Source organism: Vidua chalybeata, chromosome 10 (assembly GCF_026979565.1).
Source record: "Vidua chalybeata isolate OUT-0048 chromosome 10, bVidCha1 merged haplotype, whole genome shotgun sequence".
Classification (NCBI taxonomy): Eukaryota; Metazoa; Chordata; class Aves; order Passeriformes; family Viduidae; genus Vidua; species Vidua chalybeata.
Window position 1 is genome coordinate 13,094,211 of NC_071539.1, and position 7,886 is coordinate 13,102,096.

Here is a 7,886-nt window from a genome sequence, read left to right on the forward strand (position 1 = left end):
TTAGTCAAGACCAGAAGCAAGTCAGAATTAAAATGTGGCCCTTGGTTGCCAGGCAGCCGAGTTGTCTTGACATGGTGGTTAGTTTCCTTTTCATCCAGTGACAACAGTGAAATGAAAGAAGTTTTGAAAAACTTGATAATGGTTTTCAAAGGAGGAGGATAATTGGTGGGGCTAGCTTGTGCGGCTCTGTGTGGAAACTTTCGTCTGTGCTAAGGGAAGACTGTCACTAAAAATTTAAACTCTTGTACACAAACTTGACCTGGAATCTTCTCCAGGTTTTCACTGGTTCATTTGTAGAACACTTCTCTCAGCCCAAGGGGTGCTGGGATGAAAGCGTTAGGACAGATGGGTAAAGCCCCAAAGGAAGAAAAGAATCAATAGTTGTGATTTAATCCATCAGTGAAAGGGAGGAATTAAGTAAAATCCTTAAAATGGGGAATTTGTAAAAGATCTTTTGATAGTAGCTATAGCTGAAAATAATTTATCATTTGATCGCTGTTGAAAGTTAATGGCATTTGGACTTAGAAAAGCATATTTTGGACTCATTCTGCCAGATACTAAGCAATTTTCCTGCTGTTATTTTTGATACTCTCTAGACAATAGATAATTTAATTCAAACAAATTTTCCCAAGATGACAAAAACCTAAAGCATAACAGGATGATCGCAAGATAAGCTTTTGCTGCTGATGTTAATAATGCAAAAGCTAATGGGACATTAATATTAATAATAATATAAGTTGATATGAAGTAATATTTGTGTTAAGCTGTTATAAAAGTCAAATGTATGCATAGCTGTCCATATCATTCATTTGTTAAAAGAAAAAGGCGGGTGGGGGGAAAAGCTCAGCAAAATGCACCCATAATGAAAGAAGGGACCAATTAGGGTTGGATTAACATTCATGGTTATTTACAGTTGTTTTTGTACTTGTTCTTGTGCTCTGACTTCCTAAAATTTCACAACCCAAAGATTTAGAAAAATGGGGTTGTTTAGACGCGAGGTGCAATGAAGTGGCTGCAGCCATTGTGCAGACACCACCTCTCTCATTATACCCTCTCAATCAACACTCGGCACACAGGAAACCGCAATAAAGCCCATCTGCCACGGTTAATCTGCAGGCAAACCCACACCCATGTCTGTGCCCGTTACTCTCCAGCCTTATTATTCTCAGATCCAAAGCTTCATAAGGGATCAGCCAAAGTCCATTAAAGTAAATAATAGCTAGAAATGACAGGCTTAGCAAGGATTGGGAGGAAGTTGAAGACCAATCTGAGCTGTGAGCTCTGATTAATAGAGAAAAGCATTAGGAGAAAAGGGGAGAAAAATGACCTCAGCCTGCTCCAAAGAATTCCTGAACCTTGGTTGTTAGGGCAAGTGCTACCATCTGAGACGTTAGTGATCCTTGAATTTCCTTCACTTTGATGCAGCTCAAATGGGAAAATTTTGAAGGTTCAGCAAGGCCCCAGACCTCAGCTGGAAAGCCGTCTGGAGTCAACCCTGTCAAAATTCTCTTGTGGAAAAGAAAGCCTTTATTAGCTAGATTGCAACAAAAAACCCACAGCCTCTAATAAGAAGAGAATGCATGCTATAGATTGCATATACATCAATTATTAGAGGGCATTTAATTGTTCTCATCTGTATCCAAATGTGTGCAAAAGTTCTTTTAAAATACCAGTCAGAGTGTATTTAAAAAAACAAAAAGGTCCAAAACAAAAAAAACAAAACCAAACACCTTCTCAGACAATTTTTTCTTCATTCAACTTAATTTTTAATAGAAGATTCAGTTCATTGCCAAGTGAGGAGGTACCTTGCTTGAGAGAACTGGTACACAAAGTTGATGCTTGTGAGGATGTTGCATGTAATGTTTGCTCTCCATTATCTCAGCTGTGTGTTGTACAAGAACAGAATATACAGAAACCAGCACCAAGTCAACCCTGCACAAGAATTCCTTTTTTTAATGCTAAAGAAAAATCACTGCTCTAAAAACAGAAACTTGGGCAGTTTCAAAAAATATTTTCTACTGTTTCTTTGCATATATTATCTACCTCTTTTCCAGCTTTATCCTTGGAAAAATGTTTTTATTTTGATTACTGGGAAGAATGAACAGATGTTTACTATTCATCAGAATGTTTGTTTTTACTGCTTTTCAAAAATCCATTGTGCAGTTAAGAAAGTGCATGTGCCACTGCACCTTTGCAACTTTAGCAGAGCAAAGTGCTGACAATAAGGAGTTTCTAAGTGATTTTAGATCCAGCTAAGGAATAGTGTTGAACTGATCAATCTCAGCAACCCAAGCAGAACTATTCAGAAACATCTGGTACAGCTGTACAGGTGTTTCTCTGTCCCTGATGATTTTTTGGGGGAAGATATTAATAATCTGAATGAGGGCTTCTTGTCAGGGCAGCTCTTATGATGATATATTCCTTCTAAAAGTTTATGTTACAGTATGTGGTTTTCATAAACAAGATGAAGAGGATGCAGCTTAAAATGATGATGCTGCTGTGAAATTGCTGGTAACTTGGCTAAAGCCCTGCTCATGTGCACATGATGCAATTTTCATATTTTAATCCTAAGTAGAACTAAAAATGACAATTATGAAAAGACAAAATAGATACCACCAACAGCTGTAATTGCTATCTACACTGCTCAAGGATGGGCAAAAGACACAGTAAATCAATATTAAGATCTCTACATATGCAGGTATCACAAGGACATCATATAACATCATTATAAGAAAATCCTAATAAAATTTGGACAGTTATTCCAAAGAATACAGGATGAACATGGAGTGTGTGTGTGTGCAGCTAACTAGTTCTCTGCAGTTTCAGCTGATGTCACAAGAGAAAAGAAACATCTGCCTTTATAAAAGCATAAGTGTCTTTCTGTAGGAAAAAACCCCAAACATAGATTAGGACAAAACCTTCTTTTTTAATGAATGAATACTATGAATACTATTGACAGTTCCAACATTTTTCTGTTGGTCATGTAGGAACTATAAGATTGGAAGGATGAAGTAGCACTGGTATTCTTTTCAAATACATAAGATACAATGCCTTTTTTTTTTGTCCTGAAACATAGGTATGTCTGTCATTTGGAACATTGAGCCTCACTGCTGAAACTGTGTCTAATCAGACAATTCCATATTAAAAAATTTAAAATATTTCCATGATCAAGAAACTGAGCATGATTTTCAGTGGAGTGGAATCAAGTAATATTACGATGCAGCTTATGCATAAGGTTTTGTAGTAATTAAAATACAATGAAATATGAAAATGTTGAATGTGAGCAAGATCTACATGCCACTAAATATTCAAGACACTAAGATTAAAAAAAGAAACCATAAACAAAGTGTGTATGAACAGAAAAAGCAAGCTAAAAGCTCTGTGTAGTGGCTTCCTATGAAAAGGAACAAATAACCTACTTTTCTTTCTTGATTTATTCTAAAACTAGCACTATGATATTGCATCAAAAGCCCGCATGTAAAGCCTTACTTTAGCTACAACCTTTTAGTGTTTTTATACCACTGTCAACTTTTCTGCTTAATGTAAAACAGAATTAGCCTATCATCTGTCTCTTGTCATACGTGTGATGTTGTCCAAGATATGTTTCCTCCTGACCATACTCAGAGCTATCAAACAACATTTTCTGTACTCATATTCCCACAGCATTGAAAGCAAGAGCCACATAGCCCATCATGGGTACCCTGGTGAGTTTTCTGTACTTTGCTTCACTGACACAAATGCATTTTCACATCTATTTCTTCTCTTGTTTCCAAGCACAAGACTGGCTAATATTAATGAGATGCACAGTAACTTCCTCTCAGAGCTCAGCCTCACAGTGGAGATACATTTGGTATTAAATATAGTCCTTGTCCAAGGGATCAGGAGGAGCTGAACTGTTTAGCAACAATGTTTGCTGTTTGTTTAATGAAGGTACTAATAACACTACAAATCTGAGCAGGTTCTGGAATTCATTAGTTTACATAGGAATAGAAATAATCATCTCTCAGCAACATTTGATCAAATAATCTATCAATCAAAGGAGCTGTAGCCAAACACCTTTCTGTCTTTGAGGATTAAAAAACGCAGGAAAACAGATTGTGGCATTGAATCCATATTGCTCCATATTGGTTTTTTGTACAGGAACTCCAGTTTGCAGTTTCCTCTTATATTATTGGTTAAGCTTCCTTAGATATTTTCTTGGTGGCTGTGCTCTTAAATCTATCTGCAGCTCACAGATATTCCTATACATTTTGTTTATTTTACTCTAAGCTCCTTATTCCTTACTAAAAGGAATATTTTTAATGACAGATTTAGTGTAGGCTTCCTACTTATAAACATGAATTTGTGAATGCAGGGACAGATTTGCCCAATTTCAAAATATAAAACAGTAACAACTCTTCTGTAATTTTCTATTAAGTTCACCAGAAAGCAATGAGATTTTTCCCTGTAGATCACCAGGAGATTGTATTTTCTATATCCCAGTCTGCAGAATGATGTCACCTCATATTTTGTTTAACACCTGGCATGTTGCACAGTCCCATATATGTTACACATAACTGGACAGCTTTAATGAGTGATTGCCTGGGTGTGTTTCAGTGTGGTCCAAATGTACAAACTGCAATTCTGGTTAAAGTTTACTTCCTTTAGTGAAATGCTGCAGGAAAAAAAATCCTTACTATGCTGGTAAGATGACAAGTCTGTATATTTTTAATAGAAACTGCAGTGAACAGAAATGGAAATCTATCCATTCCGATCAAAAGCCAATGACTAAAATTTTCTGGTCAACCTTTGGCATAATTTAGGGAAGTTAGGGCCAATTCACTTGCCATGAGGCATCTCTGGCCTTTAGGTCCCCTAGCATTTTTGACACCCATCACCTCAGGGAGCCAGTTCTCACTTTGCCCTGTTTACTGGCCTCAAAAGCCCCATTTCTCATTCTGTTACACTGCAAGGGGTAAGCGCAAAGCCCTCCTCTTCCTCTTTTGCTCCCATTCATCCTCACATCCAATAGCAGACAGCTTTTGCAGGGCACTATTGCTAGAACCATCGGGAACTTTCGCATCTGCTGCCTTCCTGAAATAGAAGGAAAATATAAATATTTGGCCCTGAGATAATTTATTTATATAGGAACAGAAATTCATTTCAGAGAATCCATATCAAGGACTCCCATGAGTCTTTTAGACACCCCAGGATTACCTCCAAGAGAGCAGGGACTTCATTTCTACTGTAAACACGTTTGCAGTTCACCACAAACATGTCAATAATGGTAACAAATGGCCCCACTATGTGTCGTACATCGAGAGCCAGGGGAAGCGCGTGCGAAAGCTATTTTTAAAGATGAGGCAGGAAGACTCATTTTACTTCATGAGTAACACAAAGATTAAAACAACTGATTTTTGAAAAATTGTTCCCAGTTTGGGAGGTGATGTATCCAAATTTTTTGGGAGTAAAGGGGGAGAAAAAGGAGCAATGAAGTGCTGTTTATCCTGCCATTATCTTACCAGTCTGTGTTTCTTTGGACAGTAATCACGGGACCCAGATGCTAAGGGTAAGTGATATTTTCCCACAAGCAGTTTCTGGCTCGTTGGCAGCTTTTGTAGGCAGTTGTGTTGGCAGCCTTGGCGCTGCCTCTGGCTCTGTTTTGTGGCTTTGCTCTTGATGGGCTGCCTGGGCTGCCCTGTGCTGCTGGATGCCATTTCCCTCTGTCAGCCCATGGGCTTTGGGAAGCTTTGCACTGCACAAATCCCCTGTGAAACAGATAAATGGGCTCTTCTAGGGCAGAGGGGGAATCTGTTCCCTGGCTGTTGCAGACATTAGGTGAATTACTGTTTCATCCACCTGGGGAAACCTTGGCCATTTTGCAATTTTTGGTTTCCCTAAGCTGTAATATTCATCACAAAGGCAGAGCCAGGTACAGCCCCAGGTGTTAGTCTTAGTCCTCTTCCCCCCACCCCTGCTTTTTTTTTTTAACTCTTTTATCTCTGCTACTCTATCTGTGGTTTTTGCATACTTTTTGATTACACTCTCTTTATGACATATTAACAACACCACACCATCTGAAAGTAAACACAGTATCTCAAATATAACTATAAGATTAAAAAAGATGAGTTCTGTACCTAATGCAGAAATGGCCGACTTTTTTTCTCCCAGTCATCTTTGAAATATAGAGAAGGTGTATAAAATGCAGTTTTAAGTAATTCTGCATATTCTGTATTGAATATGTGAATATAACTATCTCAAAATCTTTCCAAACATTATTTCTTCTATTAAATACATATGTTGCTATGCAGCCAATATAAAATATTTCTTTTTAAAATGTATTATTGAACAAAATTAGAGAATTATATTTATAAAATATACTCATAAGTAAGACTCTTGGGCTTCTTATTCAATCAGATAATAATATTATATGTTTTTGCATTGTTTCCCTTTTTTTGCCGAGCTGATTTGAAAAAAAAAAACACATTTCTCGAGTGGTGATTAACTTCTCCTTTGTGGATTTCCAACTTCCAGTTTATTAATTCTGGATTGTTTGTTATAATTGGTAAATTGCATATTTGTGAATTATTATAATAAAAATGCAGAAAATTCGATTGCATTCTACTGCAGCTTCACCTGCAAAAGCAAATCTGTAGAGGAGATTTTCCCCCCTGGGTGCTTCTATGCACTTTCTAGTGTTCCCAAAAAGCTGTCAGATCACTTGTTAGATTTGACTGGAATTGTGTATCATTTTGAGATCACTGTTGTTCACAGAATTTCCTGGAAACTCATATACTGAAAATGTTTATCAATTGGTATTTCATATGCTGTTTGTTTGGATTTTTAAATAGTAATAATGAACTCAGTAGAAATAAGAAAACAAAAACCCTCTCAACCAATTTGTGTGAGCTCTTTTACACTTTGTTGTCACCAAATCTGTGTAATTCTATCTCTGTCAGGAAATTACCACATGCCAGAGATTCCTTGATGAAATGCTGACAGTCCATATTCCTAAAAATGTACGATTCTTAAAATTTATTTTCATTTGGCTGACATCTAAGACCGCTGTGGGTATCTTGGTCATTGTGAACGGATTGGTAATAAGTTTATCCAACATTAGCTCTGTGAGTATCTAAAGGAAAAATTGCTCCTCTTGCAAAGGGGTGGTCTTGGGTTAAATTTGCCTTTTTTTTCTCTGTTTTAATTCATATGCAAGTAAAAGAATATTCTAAATCTAGGCATATTTGCACTATGTTTTTCCTCCAGTCAAGTTTTATCAATTTTCTTTCAGGACATTGTAACTTGTGACAAAATCTCTGTGATGAGCAGTCCTTACTGGGTTCCTGCTGTTTGAAGATTTGTGCCTGTTACCTAAAGTGTGCAGAACTGGACTTGTACACTGTAAGCTATTTGTCCCATAAAAGTTAAGCATGAGATGCTGTGAGACCAGTGGAAATTGTCATTGAAAATGTTTCCAGCTTTTCTGCATAGGTGAGCTTATACTACACAAAACCAAACCAAACCAAGAAACAATGAAACCACAAAGAAACAAACAAACCACAAAGAAACAAACAAATAAAAAAAACCAAACCAACAACCCCCACCAAACCAAACAAATAAAACCCACTAAAAGCAAGAAAGTCTAATGTTAGCCCTGCACTGTGGGCACAGTTGGACATACCCCTGAACTGTTTCTGGAACACCACTTTCCAAACGGAATCCCCCTTTTTTTTAATGAAATACCTGAAGGATAACATTAGTGTTTCACACTGTCCGTCCACTTGGCCGCTGGCTCCTGTGCTTTCCTCACTAAACTGATGGAACTAAACGGGGTTGTTCCCGTTCCTCGCTGCCGCGCAGCGCGGCGCGGCCGGGCCTGGCGCGGCCCGCGGGCCCGCGGTGCCGGC

General features: G+C 37.7%; 1 long non-coding RNA gene across 1 annotated transcript; it reads right to left on the minus strand.

The window, feature by feature from the left end:
• Positions 1-4,684: 4,684 nt before the first annotated feature.
• Positions 4,685-7,872, minus strand: LOC128793029 (uncharacterized). Its single transcript, XR_008432638.1, has 2 exons — positions 7,723-7,872; positions 4,685-5,073 (listed from the first exon to the last, which is right to left on the minus strand). It is a non-coding gene; the product is annotated as an uncharacterized LOC128793029 (long non-coding RNA).
• Between the last annotated feature and the right edge of the window lie 14 nt (positions 7,873-7,886).